The 23287-nt window shown below is 31.9% G+C and overlaps 2 long non-coding RNA genes across 4 annotated transcripts; one reads left to right on the top strand and one right to left on the bottom strand.

Moving 5' to 3' along the window:
• The first annotated feature begins 870 nt into the window (after nucleotides 1-870).
• Nucleotides 871-20946, top strand: LOC148603953 (uncharacterized). 3 transcript variants are annotated; one of them, XR_015916481.1, is made up of 13 exons: nucleotides 871-908; nucleotides 2747-2820; nucleotides 3188-3247; nucleotides 3557-3618; nucleotides 4505-4563; nucleotides 4840-4899; nucleotides 5209-5270; nucleotides 6153-6211; nucleotides 6488-6549; nucleotides 7222-10482; nucleotides 14580-19547; nucleotides 19766-19820; nucleotides 20290-20946. It is a non-coding gene; the product is annotated as an uncharacterized LOC148603953 (long non-coding RNA). The 3 variants fall into 3 exon arrangements; XR_015916480.1 differs by lacking the exon at nucleotides 871-908 and adding an exon at nucleotides 2268-2657; XR_015916479.1 differs by lacking the exon at nucleotides 871-908 and having other exon boundaries at nucleotides 2268-2820.
• LOC148603954 (uncharacterized) lies at nucleotides 20585-22997 on the bottom strand. Its single transcript, XR_015916495.1, has 2 exons — nucleotides 22410-22997; nucleotides 20585-21365 (listed from the first exon to the last, which is right to left on the bottom strand). It is a non-coding gene; the product is annotated as an uncharacterized LOC148603954 (long non-coding RNA).
• Nucleotides 22998-23287: the final 290 nt, after the last annotated feature.

Below are 23287 nucleotides of genomic sequence, written 5' to 3' on the forward strand. Positions count from 1 at the left end.
TTCTAAATATATACATACAAACGACCCTCATTGTGCCTTAGTTTATTATCCTATCCTCATTATTGTTTTCGGTCGCAGTTGTTCTTAACATTGGATGCAAGATATGGAAGACTTCGCTGGAAGAGTATTGCATTTAGTGGGCATATTTTTTTTTTTTTTTTTTTTTTTTTTTGTAGAATATAGTGGACACCTGGACTAAAGTGTGATAAAATGCACAATTGGAAGATTGGAAATTCGTACAATTTCTTCTTTTCTTTCATGCAAAGATTAAATCTGCTGTTTTGTTCATTTATCTTCGTCGCAATATCTCATCCGAAATCAAATTATCCTGATCTAAACGAGCATCCATCTAACCAAGTAGAAACATTGATAAAGTACTTGTTTTGTTTTTAAGTATCAGGTATACGAAAGGACGGAGTGTAATATTGTTGAAGTAGAGATACAATCAAAGTAAATTACTACGCTTTAACTTTACCACTTTCTGAAAGGTTTTGTTTTTTTCATTTAATTGCTTATGTACAAGAACTGAATAAAAGGTATCGTTGAGATTGTATTGGTGTTGACAGAATTCACAATTATCATTTCTTTGTGCATTTAAATTCTAATGAATTCATTTGACAATAAAAACCTTCTTTTAATCTGTTCAAGTCATGAAAGAGTTCTTAAAACTACCCATTTGTTACATTTGAAAACTAGTTTCACAGTATTCACTCTTAAAGATTCTCTCGGACGTCCCACTTTCAACGGGATACATTCATAGCCACCAATAAGGCCTGTTCTAAGTCTTCATTAGTATCACCAAACACATCAACTCGAAGGACAGTAAAATAAATTTGTATTTTTACAATATCATATAAATGTTAGTCAGCGGTCAATTTGCCAGCAGTTCACCTAGACACTATATTACGGTAATTCACTGTTGTTTTTCCTCTTTAGATTAAATTTATTGGCAAAGTCTATGTTTGAGTGCTTTGTGTATCCATTATATCTTGTAAAAGTTAGAAAACAAGCTAAACAAACAATTCATACTTTTTATCTGAAATTAAAATGACAAATAATAAGATTGATTTTAGGTATTCTAGTGTTTATGGTACCTATTTCAATACTACTTTCTCTCTCTGTGTGTTTATGTGTGCTAAAGGATTCACTATATGTCTGTTTAAACTTTCCATAAATTTAGAAAGGTGTGTGTATGAAAAGTCATATGTTATTTACGTTGCGTTTTGATATAATAATGTTTCTTAAAACGTCGTAATGTATTCGATTTACAGATTAGTACAGTGATGATATATTTTTGATACTACATGCTCAATACAATAACCTTTAATTTTCTTTTGATTGACTTAAAAAGATCTTTTGTCTACTATCCGTAACTTAAAAAAAAACATCCGTTGATTTCTTAATTAACAAATAATGCGAATCCGATGCAACTGGTAGAGGAGAAAATAATGGCTAATTATGTAATCTTAAAATGTTTATTATTCGTTACTTTAAAGCATATGGAGACCTATGCTTAGGACCAATAGGGGAAGGTATGTTTTGTGCCTATAAAATCACACGGGAACTACAGTCTTCCTAAATAATATGAAAAATCATACAGTTTCCATACATGAAGTCACAAGGAAGACATATAATCACCAAATGAATTTATTACCTGTTTTTCATGAAATAATTTGTAAGTCTCAATATATGTTTTTCATATGTTTTACATGGCGGTCCTAAACATATTAAAAACAGATGGGAAACATTATGTTGCATTGTTTTCTCTGTGTAATGTAAGCATAAAATGTTTCAAATATTAAAGATACAAAAACAGTCTTCTGTAAGAGTCAATAAGTAATATAATGCCAAAACAAAACAAAAAATACCTATATCATATTTAAAATTATATTGCATTTTTATCTTCGTTCGAATGATTATCCCCCAATCTTGAAATAAAACATAATAGATATCCTTTAAACATTCTAAGTAAACATTTTGATTTCGATTGTATGGCGTGTTTGCGATATATAACGAAAACCCCGGCAACCAAAGTTTTTACTTAGATGGGGGTCTAATTAATATGTTCAAGGATAATACATACATGGATGAATAATAAAATTGATATGCTGCAATAAAGGTGATTTTCTTCATTTTATCGTCGAATCAATTGCATTCATTTTTACCAAAACCAAAAACGCTTGACCGATGTGCAAAGAATAAGTTTATCTATTATGTGATACGTTCTGATCACTTGATGTTGTTGACCATGAATTTCATCTCTACATTAAGCAGACAGTAAAATAATAGGTACTAATAAAAAAGGGGTAACACACATCTGTAGATGTTGCAAGTATTTGATAAAATTGTGAATATTATAGGTATATTTCAATTCAACACTCAGTATAATCAATTTAACAGAACAGCAAAATAGCAAAATCCAAACTTTATAACCAAAAGGTAAAAGAAAGTTATTATAGTTGTGTACAGGCTGGCTAAATATCACACAGTAAAATAAACTATATATTGTTAATTAATTACAAACAATAGTTCACCCGGATTAAATCCTTGTTGCGTGAATGTCATGAGACCGGTCGAACACGGGTTACGTTTGTCTTTCATTTAAGGTGGTAAAAAGTGTGGTGTGTTGTTACCATTGTTTCAGTTAGCCTTATCTGGTATGATGAGTGTATTTATGTGGACAAATATACGAATTGGTCAAATGGCACATTTATTTGATGTGACAAATTGATATTTATTCTTACAGGTTCTGTTGATAAAAAAGACAAAATATCATTTTAACATTACATTTGGAAAGGAGTCCTTATACATATGTTATAGGTAAGGCATTTTTATCTTCTTTTAAATATATTACATTCTTCATCTATCTAAATCATGGACTATGTCTTGCACACATTACTTTATAAGATGAAGTGAAACATTAAGATATAAAGTAATAAATATAATAAAACATAAAGCAAAATATAGTTAATGACAAATAATTCCATGTTTATCTCCTATTCTCCAATCAGTTTACTTTACTCAACGCAGCCATTCGTATATAGAACTTTCTAGAAAGATATTTTTTTATGTTGCAATTTTAAACTACTATATTCCTAATCATGAAGTGATTGTTCCAGGATGACGAAACATTTGCTTGATAAAAATAAATTTGTAGAAAATAAGAATGATATCATTTATGTTTTAGAATTAATGAATACGAAAAAGAACAAGAATCGTTGAAACTTTTCAATAAAGAAACAGACTGGTAAGTCCCGCTGTTGTTATTATAGATGTGTACAGTCTGATTAAATATTACAAAGTAAAAATAAATGATGCGCTGTTAATTGCAAAGAATAGTTAAACCAAATTAAATCATTGCATTTGGAATGTCATGAGAACGGGTTAACACGGGTTAAGATTGTCTTTTATTTGAGGTGCAGTAAACGCGTGGTGTATTGTTACCACAGTTTGAGTTAGCCTTATATTGTTTGACGAAAGTATTTATGTGGACAAATATAAAGTTGGTCAAATGGTACATTGATTTGATTAAATAAATTGATATCTATTCTTACAGGTTCTGTTGATAAAAAGACAAAATATCATTTTAACATTAATTTTGGAGAGGAGTCTTTACAGGTAAGGCATTTTTATCTTGTTTTTAGATATATTACATCCTTAAACTATCTAAATCATGCATTATTTCTTGCACACATTACATAAGAAGGTGAAGTAAAACATTAAGATATAAAAATATATATATTAGGCTTCTGATGTTTTAATACATGTTGCTATTAATACTAGCTGTGTAAGCAAACTGTGAGTTACTTGTAAAATCATACATGACTTTGATATAAAATATTAAGTTTAGCCTCAAAAATGTAACTGTTGTACTTTTTTGAAAAAAAAAAGGCAGAATCAATCAGTAAAATAACAAGTTCGTTAAACTGTAACCAATACACCAAATTGCAAAATATAATTCAGCGGCTTACACATAGGCTTATTTGGCATGTATCTGTTACCCTTCAATTAGAGTAGTAACTAATAAATTTATCGGGATGATAATTTGTTTGTTAAAGAGTAATCCAGGGAACCAAGGTTATAGCGGTAATCAAAATAATGCAATCCAGGTACAAAGACGAGACATGGTAAACAGACATACACACCAAAGAACATAAAGTAACTAAAATCATTCAAAGTAACAAAAGTAAATGAGCAACTCGGACTCCACTAAAAACTCGGAGCGTAGACCAGGTGCACCGATAGCGTAAGCGTCCTATGCTTTTCTAGAAACGCCTGCCGAGTTGCTCATAAAAAGTCAAGTCCGGGGTAGTCGAAAGAGAAAAGGAAAAAAATGACACGTTGAACAAATTAGTTTTCCCTAGCGCAGATAGATACACCTTAACGATCCACGAGTTCATGATGACGACCATAAAACTTCTGTAGTAATGACTTCAATGTTGTAGCAACATAACCCTGTTGCTGAAAAACGTTGCAATTGTGCATGCTATCGTTTCTGTTACAGAATTACTAACAAAGAAGACACAGATCGTTATAACTTGTATTCACAGAGTAAACATGCTGGTATGTCTTTTTCTTGTAACCTGAATGAAGATGATAAAACATAAAGCCAAATATAGTTAATGACAAATCATTTCATGTTTATCTCCTATTCTCCAATCATTTTACGTTACTCATCGCAACAATTCGTAGATAGAATTTTCTAGAAAGATATTTTGTTAAGTTGAAATTTTAAACTACTATATTCCTAATCATGAAATGATTGTTCCAGGATGACGAAACATTTGCTTGATAAAAATAAATTTGTAGAAAATAAGAATGATATCATTTATGTTTTAGAATTAGTGAATACGAAAAAGAACAAGAATCGTTGAAACTTTTCAATAAAGAAACAGACTGGTAAGTCCCGCTGTTGTTATTATAGATGTGTACAGTCTGATTAAATATTACAAAGTAAAAATAAATGATGCGCTGTTAATTGCAAAGAATAGTTAAACCAAATTAAATCATTGCATTTGGAATGTCATGAGAACGGGTTAACACGGGTTAAGATTGTCTTTTATTTGAGGTGCAGTAAACGCGTGGTGTATTGTTACCACAGTTTGAGTTAGCCTTATATTGTATGACGAGAGTATTTATGTGGACAAATATAAAGTTGGTCAAATGGTACATTGATTTGATGAAACAAATTGATATCTATTCTTACAGGTTCTGTTGATAAAAAGACAAAATATCATTTTAACATTAATTTTGGAGAGGAGTCTTTACAGGTAAGGCATTTTTATCTTGTTTTTAGATATATTACATCCTTAAACTATCTAAATCATGCATTATTTCTTGCACACATTACATAAGAAGGTGAAGTAAAACATTAAGATATGAAAAAAATATATATTAGGCTTCTGACGTTTTAATACATGTTGCTATTAATGCTAGCTGTGTAAGCAAACTGTGAGTTACTTGTAAAATCATACATGACTTTGATATAAAATATTAAGTTTAGCCTCAAAGATGTAACTGTTTTACTTTTTGAAAAAAAAGACAGAATCAATCAGTAAAATAACGAGTTCGTTAAATTGTAACCAATACACCAAATTGCAAAATATAATTCAGCGGCTTACGCATAGGCTTTTTGGGCATGTATCTGTTACCCTTCAATTAGAGTAGTAACTAATAAATTTATCGGGATGATAATTTGTTTGTTAAAGAGTAATCCAGGGAACCAAGGTTATAGCGGTAATCAAAATAATGCAATCCAGGTACAAAGACGAGACATGGTAAACAGACATACACATCAAAGAACATAAAGTAACTAAAATCATTCAAAGTAACAAAAGTAAATGAGCAACTCGGACTCCACTAAAAACTCGGAGCGTAGACCAGGTGCACCGATAGGGTAAGCGTCCTATGCTTTTCTAGAAACGCCTGCCGAGTTGCTCATAAAAAGTCAAGTCCGGGGTAGTCGAAAGAGAAAAGGAAAAAATGACACGTTGAACAAATTAGTTTTCCCTAGCGCAGATAGATACACATTAACGATCCACGAGTTCATGATGACGACCATAAACTTCTGTAGTAATGACTTCAATGTTGTAGCAACATAACCCTGTTGCTGAAAAACGTTGCAATTGTGCATGCTATCGTTTCTGTTACAGAATTACTAACAAAGAAGACACAGATCGTTATAACTTGTATTCACAGAGTAAACATGCTGGTATGTCTTTTTCTTGTAACCTGAATGAAGATGATAAAACATAAAGCCAAATATAGTTAATGACAAATCATTTCATGTTTATCTCCTATTCTCCAATCATTTTACGTTACTCATCGCAACAATTCGTAGATAGAATTTTCTAGAAAGATATTTTGTTAAGTTGAAATTTTAAACTACTATATTCCTAATCATGAAATGATTGTTTCAGGATGACGAAACATTTGCTTGATAAAAATAAATTTGTAGAAAATAAGAATGATATTATTTATGTTTTAGAAATAGTGAATAAGAAAAAAAGAACAAGAATCGTTGAAACTGTTGAATAAAGAAACAGACTGGTAAGTCGTGCTGTTGTTAGGGTTAGGGCATTTTCTAGAAAAGCAGAGGACGCTTACCCTACCGGTGCACCTGGTCCATGCTCCCAGTTTTTAGTGGAATCCGATATGCTCATTTGCTTTTGTTACTTTGTATGTATGATTTTAGTTACTTTATGTTCTTTGTTGTGTATGTCTGTTTTTCATGTCTGGTCTTTGTCCCTGGATAACATTCTTTTGATTACCGCTATAACCTTGGTTCTTTTGATTACTCTTGGTACATATAACGTTTGAATAATGAAGGTTAATTACAAAATTACCAAACATAAAAATTCTTGGCAGTACTCAATACGAAATGTCAGTGTAACATATTGGCAATACCAGGATGAAAACTAAAAAGTTGAAAACCACTTAAATGGTCCTGGCAGTACGGGCATTCCGATATGAAAGATGGGTTTTTATAGCGCTCCCTAAATCAGATACAAAGTAGATACATATATTCATTTTTCCGTCGCATTTCAAGGTGTTTTATAAAAATAAAGACGTTAGAAGAAATAAAATGCTATAATTATTCCTTACATTGGAAACACATTAATACAATTGGATAAGATAACATAAGCTTGGCAAATTAAATAATCAGGAGCTGACGTTGACAGTGAAAATCATTAAAGAGTTTTTTTGTAATTTCTATTGTAGGAAATTGGTTGTCCCTCTGATATGTCCAATTATAAAGCTACAAAAGACATACGAAGATTCATAACCAACCAAGCGGTGAATTATAGTTCAATCATTATTTAATATTCTTATATTAGTTATATACTATACTATGCCATGCAATAATTTATATCATATCTCTGATAGAAGTATGTCATCTATACAATGTTTCATAGCATATTCACTTGTGATTTACACGTTCAATGCATAATTGATATTTCAGCTGCCCTTATCATCACGTAAACGTTTTGTATTCAGTCCATTGTGCAATAAATTTCTTTCAGTCGACCAGACGGTATATTCGTTGAACAATTGATCACCATTCTTGGAAATACCATATGGTTTGCTTTGATGTATGTATATCAAACGTATTCAAATTATTCACCATGACGTTTTTTTATGGCATGATACTTGAAGGCTATGAGACCTTTATCTAAGCACTATATTGTTGAATTATTGTTTAAAGGCGGATTGTTTAATCGCGTATTTTTGAACGAGACATTTTCTTGGTAATATTAAAGAGTCATGAGGACTGTTGAGAGAAAATATTGTAAATGACAAAAGGATATGCTGTGCTTCAAGATATTAGAAAGGTAAGTTTATTTGTGTGTTAGTACTTTTAATCATAGCATATAAGACTCAATCATGTGTATCATGTTATGTGTAAACCCAGTTTTACTCTGGTTTTGGTTTAAACCAAATAATCTGGGATGTTACAGGTTAGGAGATTATTTTTCATTTGAACTATGATGCACTTAATTGACATACGGATTTATTGATTATGTAATTAAGTGAAATGTCTGTGTCCTCATTTTTTAGTTACAGATAAACAAGCGGATTCGGTTTTTTTTTTCGGCCTTTTTCGTTATATTTGAGAGGACCGAAATGGAACATCTTCAAAACGTATGTATGTTATAAAAGATAAAATTAGCTGCTTGTTTTGCAATCTGTTAATTTTCTGTTATCGGTTTACAGGTGTATTAACCAATCAGATGCAGTATGTAGAGACACATTCAATGAAAACGTCATACACTGCTGAAAATCCCGGAGATGAAAATGGTAGTAATTTAAAAAGATAAGTATTACTAATGACGAAATTACAGATGTAAAATTTCACCTTTGGAAAGTAAATAACATCCATGATATTCACAACAATCATATTTGTATTTATCTTCAAATAATCACTTGAATCTCAAATATTGCGTTTCTCTGTGGTAATATTAGTCATCTACTAATTACAACCTGACAAAGAGAGCAATACATACTCCAAATTTACATGATCTTTTTTTTCTTGTGTTGCAGTTGAATTAATTTCGAATGTTTAAGTTTGATTGGTTTTCTATAAGTTGTCATATAGTTTTTCTTTCGCTGCCAACTTTCAACCAAATCTTTCAAGTAAACAGCTCTCAAAATCTTTGTGAAGACCTATCTAGTGTACCCCTTGACATGAGTTTGTAGACTAATATAATGTGCTATCTTGCTAAAAGCTATTATACCTAAAGTACTTGTCCATTTGTCCTTCATTACCATTGTGGACCTTTTTATTGGGCTATTTTATCTAGCAGTCTTAATTCCGGTTGATTTTGTTTTTCACAACGAGTTCGTACTCCAATATTAGGCGTCATTCAATTTAAGTTTGAAGATCAAAAACCAAAAAATGTTGCTTTCACTTTGTCCTTGTAAGTAATTATGGCCAGTCATTCATAACGAGAGCATACAAACTTGATTTCTCTTATTTCATATATCTTTTTCCCATGGATATGACATTTACATATCAGAGGTAATTCTCAAAAGACCAGAAATAAACCTGTCATTGTGGTAGTTTCACTTAGTTCTTGCTTTGAATTTGACTTATTGTATGATTTATTTTTTGTCCCTCCTCGTATTTGTTGTTATGTTTTTTTTTTTCATGGAACGATTACTATGTTGAGTTTTCAAACTGCCCAAATATAAGTCCATTTTGGAGGATTATAATGTTGAACAGATAGTATGCATCCCAGTGAACTACTACGCACTGAACTTTGCCTACATCCCTAGATTGCAGACTTTATTCAAAGTTCCTTTACACTGTAACTAAAGTTGACACACAGTACTTTAATTTAAGTGTCTTGGATAGCATAAAACCAATGGCATTACAGACTCACTAAAACAACTACCTGTTTACCTGACTTTTTTTCTGGCCAATTATTTAATCATATATTGTGATATTCTAGCAGCTCCAGAGAAAATGGAACGTCTTTCCTCGTATCAAACACTTTGCAGGAAATTCAAATCATTACACAGTGTTTCTACACAGGCTAACAAGCTTACGCAGAAATTAATGGGACGATAAAATGCTGCACGCAAATTCAAACGTCATAAAGAGAGACTCTCCTCTCCAAATGGCTTCAAAGAGAGTTGCTCACTCTATAGGAGTGACTGACTTAACTCATTGCTTTCCATCGGTTTTGGGTTAGTACGTGCACTTTTTAGGTTCTTTTGAATTTTGTTATTTGTTCTTCGTCTATTGTTTTTGGGGTTCCATGGTTATTTTAAAGACGGAGTTCGCACAAAGAAAATAGTGAAATACTAGAGGTCAATTACAGTATCTTTAACATGCAAGAGACTATTCTAAAACAAACTTGCTGACGTAAAAAAAAACAACGGCGACAGTGACTGGAACAACGCATAACCAGTTTTCTAGGAGCCGGAATGTACCCGTCTTATAAACAACAGTACACATAATTATAATGACACACTTAATTCTTGTCTTTTATTTCTTTAATCCTTCACGATCTTTGCTTTGAAGATCCTATTGATTTCCTTGAACATTAGTTGGCAGTTGTTGTTCCATCGGCCGGTTATATTTTCTTTTACCATTAGGCCTCAATTTCTTCGTATTTGTATTTTATTTGTATTTTATGTGTATTCAGTTTCTTTTTTTAATTTGAAATATGTTAAGTTAACGCAGCAATGGCACAACTTATACATTCTAAAAGAAAAATAACTTTTTTTTTCCTTTCATATCTCATGTAAATAAATATCCGACTATAGATAATATACAAACCTTTCTATTTAAGATAGATGATTACCTCCATCATGCCTTTATGAGTAGAGTTACGGAGAAGCATTTGTACGGATCATGCAAGGAAGAACAGAATGGATTATATCAGTTGAGATACCAAAATAAACTGGAACCTTCAGATAAACTAGTGCAGTATTTACTCAAGCCATGCCACTGTCTGCAATTTATAAGTAAGCCTTGTAAGTACCGTAATTGAAATATAAAATAATACTCACAATATCAAAGTTTAACCTTATTTACGGCACAAGGTTTAGATAAGGTCTCTCCACTCAGCACGTTTCTTTAACAAAACATTTGATTCAATCCATGTTGTGTTTTTACCCATTTTCGAAATGTTGGTTTCGGTCGGCCACTAGGGATTTTGCCTTGCAGCGTCTACCTAATACTGTGTCTGTGATGTCTGAACTTTACATTTTCATATTATACCCAAACCATCGGAAGGGCAGTACTTTTATTTGGTCTATCATACACGTAGATTCTCTCATTTTGAATAGGTTCTTATTTGATATTGTGTTTGGCCAAAATATTATGTAAATGTATCAGGGACAGCTGTGATAAAAACTGTGTAGTGACCTATATTAGGTGTCTACTTTTGTGACACCCCATCATTTACTACCATATAGAAGAACTGATGTCATGTTGTTGTTATATAGTTTTGCTTTGGTTTACTACTGTAATGATTTAATATACAAGTGCTTGTTAGCTCTGACAATGCCGTTTTTGCTTTTGCAAATCTGTGTGAGAGTCTTCAGTACTTATGAGTGTCCGTAGGTCAACTAATTTTTCCAAATGCAGGATCTCATTTCCATTCACCTTTAGTATCCAACAAAATCAAGTAATGAAGCTCATTTCCTTTGCATTTGTTGAAGTCCAGCTTGATTTGCAAAGAGGCAGAATGTGTTTTCTGAACATGATCATGCTTACATGATTATAGGGCATTATTTATTTCGCTTTTCTCGTCACTTATGGCGTTCCTTAATATCCAATCTATGACTACTGGATTTAAAATAATAAAGATGATACAGCCTTGTATTACCTTCAAAATAATAGCAAGCCATTCGTTTCCTTGGTATTCAATAAGACAGAACATTCAAACTGCGTATGCCAGCATTTGATGAGCATCACAATTTTGTTTGCTTATCAATACGATCTTAACATTTGGCAGAGTATGTCTATAAATACTATAAAATACATTCTTGAAGTCGATTTTATTGACTATTTGTGACATTTTCCATTCAAATCCATCGTCCAATAATGAATCTGGGGGTAATCATCCAATCAATGCAAAACACCCTTTCCTAAATGTTGCTTGTTCCATTCACTCACAATTTTATTGTCTTTTTTTTAATATAAATTTTGTTAAGAAGTACATAATAAAAGACCGTATTGTTTTTGGATTGAGATTAGGGTGATGCCTCTATAGTTGTCACAATTTCCAAGATCATCTTTCTATTAAGGTGTCATTATAAAAATTGAAGTGAAACTCTGTTACAAATAGATAAAAATCGCCTTTGTTGTTGTAGTTGGGTCAGCCGTGACAAGTTTTAGTTTTAATTCTTCCTGTTTTTCTTTCCACTTACGTTGACATTTTTGTTACTAATGATGAATAAAACATCGTGTTAGGTGTTACCAATCTGAGTCTGAAATGCTTTATAGCAAAAATCTTTCACGTCTCCATTTTTATCGTTTGTTGCTGACTAGCTTTGAATTATAGTGGTTTCCGCATAGGTGGACTTTTGTAACTCTCTTTTATGGGCTCCATTCTATAAGACTTTTATATTCAATATAAGTTTGATATTTAGATGCTAGTTCATATTACTAGTGCTTAATTTTGTTTCTACGTGTCAAGTTTCCTTTATATTCAGTTTTTATACGCTTCGATATTTTTGCTGAAATTCAGATTTATTCTTTTTCATAATTAAACCAACTCCCACAACAAAGTTTGGGGGGAGTAAATAAGAATCACCTCGTCTCTTTGTCTTTCTATCTGTCTGTCGGTCTATCTGTGTGCCAGTCAATCCGTCCGTCCATATTTCTTGTAAACGCAACTCATCCTAAACCGCTCGAGGGGTGTTCATGAAGTTTTTGAGAAAAATTGGTTACCTTATGTAAATGTGCATGAGGAATGTGTACACTACCGGAGGACTCCAGAGGGAGGTTAAAACAATGGTTTTACATGTTAAAACTTCGTAAACGCAACTCCTACTAAACCGCTGAAAAGATTTTATGAAGTTTCTTGTAAAGGTAAGGAATAATATGTAGATATGCATGATGAAAGATATTTTTGTCAGAAGACTCCAAAGGGAAATTATGCAAATTTAGGGTTTTACAAGTTAAAACCTCGCATGCAAGTATCCTCCTAAAGAGCTACAATGATTTTGTTGAAATTTCGTAGGATTGAATGATTGATTTTTGGGGTTTAACGCCCGAGCAGCAATATTTCCGTTATATCCAGGTGATGGACATGACGTGGATGATAAAATGAACACGAAATGATGATGATGATGATGAAATGAAAAAAGGTAGCGGACAAAAGGATAATAGGGTCGACAAATTTTGATTGCCACTTGAAAAAGGGACGGATGGGTAGGGTCGGGCAATTAAGCCTCCTGTGGCGCCTACTCCTACCGAATACCACAGCAGGGTTCCTTAACGTGCGAGCAACGTGGTATCTTTCCAACACCGTGCACCAGTATGGTTTGCGGTCAGGTTTTTCGTAATAAAGCTTGACAACTTCAGCATTTAGCAAACCAGTGGTACCCCATTCCACCACCTGGGGCATACAACCCAGTTTCTATGTGGGCAGAGCGCCATATTAAGTTGTCTTGTACGACAAGCTAAGCGCTGCTGCAAGCCTATTCTTTTGACACCTGGACCTACACGGGGCGAAATTTCTATGTAGATTTACACAAAGGAGTATATTTATCATCAGTGAACTCCTAAGGGATATAATCCAAGTGCAAGGAAGAACATGTTAAAACATCGTAAGCATAACTCCTCCAAAACTGCTGAAAAGAGTTTGATGAAATTTCATAGAAAGATTAGGTATCATATGTATATGTGCATGAAGAAATATATTTGTTCTCATAGGACTCCACAGTTAGATAATCCAAGCCCAGTGTTTTTAATATGTTAAAATCTTGTAAGCGCAACTCCTCTTAACCGTTTAAAGGATGCTGATGAAATTTCATAGAAAGGTTATGTATAATTTGTAAATGTGCATGAGGGAATATATTTATTGCCAGAGTACTCCAAAGGGAAATAATCCTAATTCAGTGTTTTACATGTTGAAATCTCAAGAGCAAAACTCCTCTATAACCGCTTAAAGGATTTTAATAAATTTCATAGGAAGGTTAGGTATTATGTGTAGATGTGCATGAGGAAATATAATTTCTGTCAGAGGACTCTGAAGGTGTATAATCCTTATTGAGGGTTTTACATATTATAACAAGTAAGCGCACCCCTCCCTCAAACGCTCGGGTGTTTTGATGTTATTTTACAGCAGAACGGGTATCATATGATGATATGCATGAGGCAATATAATTACTGTCAGAGGACTTTAAAGATCAGTTGCCTATCATGACTAACGTGATGGGATTTTCCTAGATTTGACAGAGTTAACTCTAATAGAAGAGTAACCGACAAGTTTATCGACTCTCTTCTTTTCCGCTATTTACCCACTATGCATGAGTGTAAATGTTTGTACACACGCCGATTTACCAACACAATTCGTCTCTCGGGGTATTCCTGCTCTGTGGTCCCAATCAATTTATGGCGAGAGGTATGATATCGGTTTCTTAGTCAAAATTGAACATTGAATATTGCTTTATAGTCTATCAGGATTCTTCTGGCATATACATGTAGCTTCCCTTTTGGAAGATTTTCCACTTGTATTGTTGTTCGTTAGGTCTGTAGCCTAGCCTAGGCTCTTTCATACTATTACTAAACTCTTGTACTGTCTTCAAATACGTGATTTTCCAAATTCAACAACTCCATGGAAGCTTTCGATTCATCTGTTAGCTATGTTTGGTTCTTTCACTTTCCAAATTGTTTTGCGCTTATTGTATGTCTCTGTTTGTAATTTCTGTCAGGAGATATACAGAGACAGACAAAAAACAAATGAAGAAAAAAGTACATATTAAAAGGAGAAATGTTTAATTATCAATTCCTCAATTGTCCTCGAGTATATTTTAAATCAGTAGATGACAATAATAGTTATGTTTGTTGTTTTATTAATAAAACTGTAATACTAATTTCAATATCATTTTTGTTTTAGGTTTTCACATACTTATTGCCTGCAAATACTTCAAACAACATTTTCAAAGATTATTGGTGAAGTGTGTCCTGCTGGTCTTTTACTGTTACTGATGTCGTCGTGTCAGAAAGATTATCTTTACAATGGAAAAATTGATCCCGAAATGAATATTAAAAGAACATCAAGTATAGTTTTTGTTGTGACACGAAATATTTATATAGGACTATTTTTATTGATTGATGTCTTAAATTGCTAAATGATATATTTTGGTTAAAAAAGCCCTTAATAGATTAAAATATGTCTCCAGGATGTGGTCGTTTTATTTGAGGATTATAAGGACCGCGTCCGGAGTATAAACAACGTGCTCGGCTTCAACACCAACTGTTGTATGACTGGTGTTTGTCGTTATTTTTAGTTGTTCTGATTATGATAAAACCCGAATCCTCACATCTTTGGAACACATGCATATACATACTTATGTAATACAGATCAAACACTACAACAAATCTGTATAGTAATTTGATCTATGTTTCAATTTTAAAGAGGGTATTAAGATTTGCCGTATATAACCACCTTATAATGTCGTTAACGTCATTTATTTAGCACTGTGTTGTTTATCTATTATTTTCCGTGGATGATATATATACAGGATTTAGATTTTGTCTTAACCTTGTATGATGAAATTAAATGTGATTACTTTCAGGTATTCTGATAAAAATGCATATAATTTATATCGTTCATAAATAGTGCATGATGACTAATATTAATAATGTTATTTGAAACTTTCTCGGTTTATGTGTAAATTATTATGAAAACTATGTTGTATATACTATGTGTATCATTGGTTCATAAATATATTAAAGTGATGCTAAACTTTATATTTATAGATGGTAAGTGTACTGTGTTTTCTTTTATTTTCTTGCATTCTTCTCCTCAAACACTTACATATTAATCAATACATAAAATATTTGTTCTTTTTCAGTAATCAAAATTATTTCCTTAAGTACTAATGACTTTGGTATATTCTAGACATTAATAGATTACATTTGATTTTTTTCCAGGTCATCATTAAGGTTAAGCATGCAATATTAAGGAGTTTGGTTTCGTTATATTTATGATTTAATGCTACGTTTTATTCCAGACACATATTAACAAATCAAATTTACCTTCCTTTTAGTTGCTTCTTTTAAGGTAAGATTATTTTGAAATATTATACATTTTTATTTTATTTGTTATTTCTAAATTGAATCTTAAAATTTGTCCTGTTCTTTGTCTCATACAAAATTAGTTGATTGAAGTCTTTATACATGTTCAAATTAATGGTGGATTGTATGACATGATCATATTATATGTTACATGATAAAAACGTACCTTGTTATTGTTGTGCATATTGTTCCTTTATTGAAATGTTCTTTCATATTTCAAACGTTGTGAAACCCGCCCCCCGCCCCCCCCCCCCAAAAAAAAAGAAACATACAAATACAGTTTATTCATCTGTATTACTTATGTGTACTTAAGGTGTCATGCTAGAATGAAGGTAGAAAATCGCGCTGTTTTTGGTTCTTATCTTCCTTAACTCATTTTCCAGAAAGAGTCTATTAGATATTAAGCATATCAATATGAATATGGGTGGTACTACTAGCTGTTGTGTGATACATACTGTCATTCCTGGGTACACATATACTATGTAATACGTTATCTGTATTGGCTTTGTGGTAATCGTCGTATTGCTGTGGTTTCAGCGAACCATTGTATGGTTACATTCTGTTTACTTTCAGATAACGTCTAAAGGTAAGCCTTTAATATAATAATAAATAAAGTTTTCATTATTTGTAGATTTCGATACCAGGTAAGTAATATTTTTACCAATTAGCTTTAAAACTGTGAAAGAAGACTTACATTTTGTTACTTTGTATGTATGATTTTAGTTACTTTATGTTCTTTCTTGTGTGTGTCTGTTTTCAATGTCTGATATTTGTCCCTGGATCACATTCTTTTGATTACGCTATAACCTTGGTTCCCCTGATTACTGTTACAAATACAGATTTTTCGACTGTATTACCTATGAAGTGTCTCCCTGAATTTTCTCTATAGAATGATGGTACTAAACCGCGCCGTTTTTTTTTCTTATGTTATTTGGTCATATTCCGGTTCATATCGAGAATGCGTGCATATATGAACAATCAAAGTAATTGTTGGTCCATTTATAATAATAACAGTGTATTCGTTGAAAGAAATACATATATGTGTTGCAAAGTATAATGTTTTGCACATAGATCCACGAAGAAAATATAATAAATGGCTGATGGTCACCGACTAAGTGTTTCCAGAAAGAGTCTGATCGATGTTATACATATCAATATGAATAAGGGTGATACTATCTGATGTTGTGTGATACATACTGTCATTCCTGGGTACACATATACTATGTAATACGTTATCTGTATTGGCTTTGTGGTAATCGTCGTATTGCTGTGGTTTCAGCAAACCATTGTATGGTTACATTCTGTTTACTTTCAGATAACGTCTAAAGGTAAGCCTTTAATATAATAATAAATAAAGTTTTCATTATTTGTAGATTTCGATACCAGGTAAGTAATATTTTTTACCAATTAGCTTTAAAACTGTGAAAGAAGACTTACATTTTGTTACTTTGTATGTATGATTTTAGTTACTTTATGTTCTTTCTTGTGTGTGTCTGTTTTCAATGTCTGGTATTTCTCCCTGGATCACATTCTTTTGATTACGCTATAACCTTGGTTCCCCTGATTGCTGTTACAAATACAGGTTTTTCGACTATATTACCTATGAATTCTCTCCCTGAATTTTCTCGATAGAATGATGGTACTAAACCGCGCCGTTTTTTTTTTCTTAACTATATGGTCATACTCCGGTTCATATCGAGAATGCGTGCATATATGAACAATCAAAGTAATTGTTGGTCCATTTATAATAATAACAGTGTATTCGTTGAAAGAAATACATATATGTGTTGCAAAGTATAATGTTTTGCACATAGATCCACGAAGAAAATATAATAAATGGCTGATGGTCACCGACTAAGTGTTTCCAGAAAGAGTCTGATCGATGTTATACATATCAATATGAATAAGGGTGATACTATCTGATGTTGTGTGATACATACTGTCATTCCTGGGTACACATATACTATGTAATACGTTATCTGTATTGGCTTTGTGGTAATCGTCGTATTGCTGTGGTTTCAGCAAACCATTGTATGGTTACATTCTGTTTACTTTCAGATAACGTCTAAAGGTAAGCCTTTAATATAATAATAAATAAAGTTTTCATTATTTGTAGATTTCGATACCAGGTAAGTAATATTTTTACCAATTAGCTTTAAAACTGTGAAAGAAGACTTACATTTTGTTACTTTGTATGTATGATTTTAGTTACTTTATGTTCTTTCTTGTGTGTGTCTGTTTTCAATGTCTGGTATTTGTCCCTGGATCACATTCTTTTGATTACGCTATAACCTTGGTTCCCTTGATTACTGTTACAAATACAGATTTTTCGACTGTATTACCTATGAAGTGTCTCCCTGAATTTTCTCTATAGAATGATGGTACTAAACCGCGCCGTTTTTTTTTTTTTTTTCTTATGTTATTTGGTCATATTCCGGTTCATATCGAGAATGCGTGCATATATGATACAATTCCGTTTACTTTCCGATAACGTCCAAAGTAAACTTCCACAATAATATATAAAGTTTTCATCATTTTTAGACTTTGATAACTGGTAAGTTTTATCTATAGATTTCACTTACTAAATAGTTCTTTTAAACGAGAACCAAATATGTAGCTAGTTTCGGTCCGTTGTTTACATCTTCCCGGTGTTTTGTAAAAAAATGAGTAACGTAATATCTATTATAATCATTTATATTTTACTTCTAATTACAGAGAAAAATACTAATAAATAAAATTCACGTTAGTTTCAGACAGTTTCAAAAGGTAAGCCTTAGTTGTGTATCTATTTTTATTGAAGAATCTGTTTAAATCTACCATGATGGTCTGATAAACATGTCTTGTGTCATTAGTGTACAAATTATGTTTTAAGCCTGTTTCCTATTCTTTTAGTAAACAGAAAAATATGAAACAATTGTTTTTCCTCATTAATTCACCTTCTTCACCATTTCTTGATCTTTGTGATGAACGGGTAATATAAATTTACATTCTTATAAGTCAACTTGTATCATTGCATATCAAATATTTATAATGTATATGTAACATATATGACTTAACGACCTTTTTTGTTTGTTCTTAAATTTGTTCCGATTTGTCTTATATTGTTATATAATCAGACTACATGCCATACAAAAGGATTATACATATATGTATTGCGTTCTTTTGATTTCCCCTAGAATCTTGTTTTTCTTGAATACTCTTGCAATTAAAGTCTGTTTGATATTTGTTTAATCAAATAGACTTGATTATTCTTAAATTGTAATTGCATGTTAATTAAAATGAAAATGTGTTTAACTATTTAAACAATATATATGTAAATCAAATATCTGTTATATCGGTTTACCCCAAGTATGCACCTAATACAAGACTCATACATTGAATGATGTGTGTTGATACCCACTTTATCCTGATGTATGTATTAACTCCTTTAGATGTTTTTTGTTGTTTATATAACAGTTTTATGATTAAGCCATACACTCTTCCACAGTGGAAACAGATTATTTGACTTAGTATGTACTATATAATGACCAGACGGTGTGACTACACATCCTCAACACAGTTTGTCCCACTTCAATATGATTCTATATTCTCATATGTTCTAGATATATATGACTTTCTATTACCTTGTTCTAATGATTATTTTTTTCTATCTTTTGCAGATTGTCTAATCATTTAATGCTCTGCTTTGTCCATAGAAAGTTTTATTGCAGGTTACAATTCAGATGTGAAAATGATCGACGAATCTTATGATTTATCTAACAAACAACAGAACTTGAAGATAGTGGTAATTAAATACATTTCTTATCGCTAAAACTGGAAACCAATATTTTTTGTTTACATATATCGTGTCATTTGATAAATTTGAGAGCAATATTTACACTCAATTACTTCACTATTTCCTTTTACAATTACACTTACAGAAAGGTAAAATATAATGGTTTGAAGGAGAATATGCATTGTCATTATTTTGAAATATGAAAAGGATTATGTCATTCTTTATAGTAGTAGCTGTATCCAGGAGAGACAGGACAGTTAAAGCAACACCTTTATTAAGATGGTAAGTACTTTTATTAAGGTGTAAGATAAGAACTTCAGTTTGATATAAACATTCTAGATACTAAGGTGGATACAAAGTATACAATATGCATTTCCGATGTTCATGATAATTCATATTCAAGATGTATTGTTCAATTTCTGGAAGTTTTACTTATATTTCCGGTGACAAATAGTAGACCCATGATCTAATTTCTAAATGGTACTGAATTTGTTTTCAAAATGGTAAGTTCTTTTTAAATATATTTGTATTGAAATATGCTATTCATTTATTCAAGTGTTTAATAAATATACAAACGTAAGTCGATGCATCTTTTCCAGACTATTAAATGTAAATCGTTATTAAAACTGTAACATCATAAAACCTCACAGAGAAAATATGAGTGTTTTAATGGAACCCATTGCAATAAGAGGCTAATTGGCAGATCAAAGGTGATTTAACTCATTACCAGATAGTATCAATTGTATTGTAGAAATAGAGGTAGTGGCACGTACGTTGAAATATTGGAAGCAGGATGTGTAAATTAGTTAGACAAAAAAATGTATGTATTTATTTCATATTATAGTGGTACTAATACGGTCCTATATTCTAACCCTGTATTGTTGGTTGTTTGTTTTAATAAGTGTAATAAAGACGAGGCATTTTTACCAATCAAGTACTTTGTACCTCTGGTTGATCTAAGAATGTTTAATCTTTTCTGTGGATAACAAGTATTTGTTGGATCAGATGATACATTTATAATTGTTCACTAGTTGGCTTTATAAATGCATTTTCTTTTTCATGCTTATAACAACATCAAACGATTGTCGTATAATTGTCATTGTCTGACTAATCTGGGCCGAAACTTTCCTGGTGTATTTTTGTTTCATTTTCTGTTCAGACTATGAAAATGTACACATTTCAATGCATACCCAATTATCAAGAACAGAGATGATTCAAGTTCTAATGCATACTCAATTACTAAGATCAATGATAATTTTAACTATAATGCCTATTCAATTACAAAGAACAATGATATGATAATACTAATTGATAACAAATATAGATAAAGAATTAAAAAAAAAAAAATAAAAAAAAAAAACCTGTTGACTTACAACATCTATCATAAAATTGCCACACCAGGAAGGTCTCAGGTTGTCTTAAATTGACTCTAATTACCACATCTATCTTTCAAAACATAACTGACAGCAGGATCAGTTTATTTGAGACGCTGTTAAAGTTAATAAACAAGAGTCATTTTTAGACATCAATAGTTCCCGTACCTGACTGACGAGGCCCGACGGGAACAACATCTATTTCATATATCGATAAGATATTATTTATACTATAAAATGTTTAAGGTTGAGTTATGCAAAGTAAAACTATTCGCATGTAAGAGAGCATATGACAAAAAATAAATATTTCTTAAGGTTATAATTTGACAGAAGTACAAGGAAGACTCGGCAATATGTATACTCCGAGTTGCTAAAATTCCTCCACGAATTAAGTTGTCATTTAAAATATGCTTTTTAGCTGCTATCGACGAAACGAAATAGACAAAATTGGGATCTGAAAAAAAAATAAAGATTGAGAAAATTATTACTAGTGTTTCTATAAAGCAAATATTTATTTTGTATATAGTGAAGGCATTCTGAGCAAACGTTATACACGCTTTAAGACATTTATGATACAAATGTCTTGGCAAGGGGCACCATATTTCTCGGAGGAATGGGGATATACCTTCTTGAAAAATCAAATCATCATCAGGTTCCCCTACACAAATTACTAAAACATGAGTGGAAATGTGAACTGCCACAGTTAAGGTGCCCCTTTGACACTAATCAATGTGGCTAAGTTATGTTCTGTATTACAATTTTTAATCACATCGTTTTGATGCCCATTTCGAGAGAGGTAGAAATCCCTCATACTTAGTAAAAAACGATTCCAAATCATCTTCTAAATATATCGAAAAATATGTTTTAAAAATGCTGGAATTGTTTATTGACAACATACTTCTCCAGTGTGGCGTACGTGTTTTTCTGCAAACGATTAGAATTCCAATAGGAACAAATAGGGCTCACTATCCTTGTTTCGGGTATTTTATACATCGCATCTACCCTAAATAACTTGAGATAACGGATGTTCCTATTTAAATTCGAACTTGTTCCTAATAAAATTCGACGTTGTTCTCGGTTAAATTCGGTGATGTTCCAGTTAAATTTTCACTAATTTTGTTTAAAATGTGTCATTAATTTCTTTTGAAGCCTAAATTTTTCACGAGTGTAGGTGGCGCCCTTCGTAAGAGAAAATGCTAATGCCCGGAGTTAATGCTTTAAAGACGCGGTAATGTGTAAAATTTGAACGTGAACAGGCTAACGTGAGTAAATATACATCAAAATTATTTTTTTTCCTTTTGATTCTTAAAATTATTTACAACAAATAACAAAAAAACATTAAGTTCTTCCTATTTTGTATAGTTTCTTATAACAGTGTTTGTAAATATTTTTATTTTTATAGTTCAGTATTCAAGATGAACACACAACGTGTGTCTATAGCACAATGTTCAAGATCTATGTTACTGTCGGTAAAATTGTATACGTCACAGGTACTCACCTGATTAGGTAGTGAGTTGTGTTCACAGACCATTTACTCTCATACACACTCAGTTTTTTAAGGCACTGAAGAAGGTCATTTGTTGACTGAAGATTTTGCCCATTATATACTTTATTATAGTGTGTTAACATCTTTATCGGTATCGTTGTACAATCCTTTAGACTTATATTATTATTTTTGTTTGTGCTGCATCGTCATGACTGGAATTCCGATACCCATTAAGTTTGCTGGTTGGCAGATTCCTTTAGACTTTATATATATACATATATATATATAAAGGTCTGAAAAATTCCCAACGACGTTAGAACTGTCAAATTTGCGATGCAATTTTTTTGTCATTTCCTCCGCGGGACTCGAACTCGTACTGCTGTGACATCTATGGCAACATCGCCTGCACAAAGTCCAGCGCCCTAGACCACCCGGCCAGCTAGGCTATATAAAATATAGCTTTCGCTGGCCGGGTCATTCCTCCTCGTAGGATTTATCTAGGGCTGTAACTTAGTACACGATGTATGGTGGTACAGGACAGTTCATTTAGATGTTAATATGTCGGATAGAGGATCAAATTAATGATGCATGTCACAACAAATCAATATTATACAACGTCTCAGAATGTGACAACTCTATTTGCTACACTATTTTTCAGACCTTTCTATACGTTTATATATCTTCCCTGTATCAATTTGATCCGATGGAGCAGTGTAGCAAATAGAGTCGTCACATTCTGAGACGTTATATATATATATATATATATATATATATATATATATATATATATCTATATATATATATATATATATATATACGTCTAAATATGTTTAACATCACCAGAAGATGGTCAAAGTTAAATTGAAAAACTCATAAAACTATATAGTTTT

This window comes from Perna viridis, chromosome 11, assembly GCF_037379345.1.
Source record: "Perna viridis isolate PV_CMFRI_1.1 ecotype Kerala chromosome 11, ASM3737934v1, whole genome shotgun sequence".
Taxonomy (NCBI): Eukaryota; Metazoa; Mollusca; class Bivalvia; order Mytilida; family Mytilidae; genus Perna; species Perna viridis.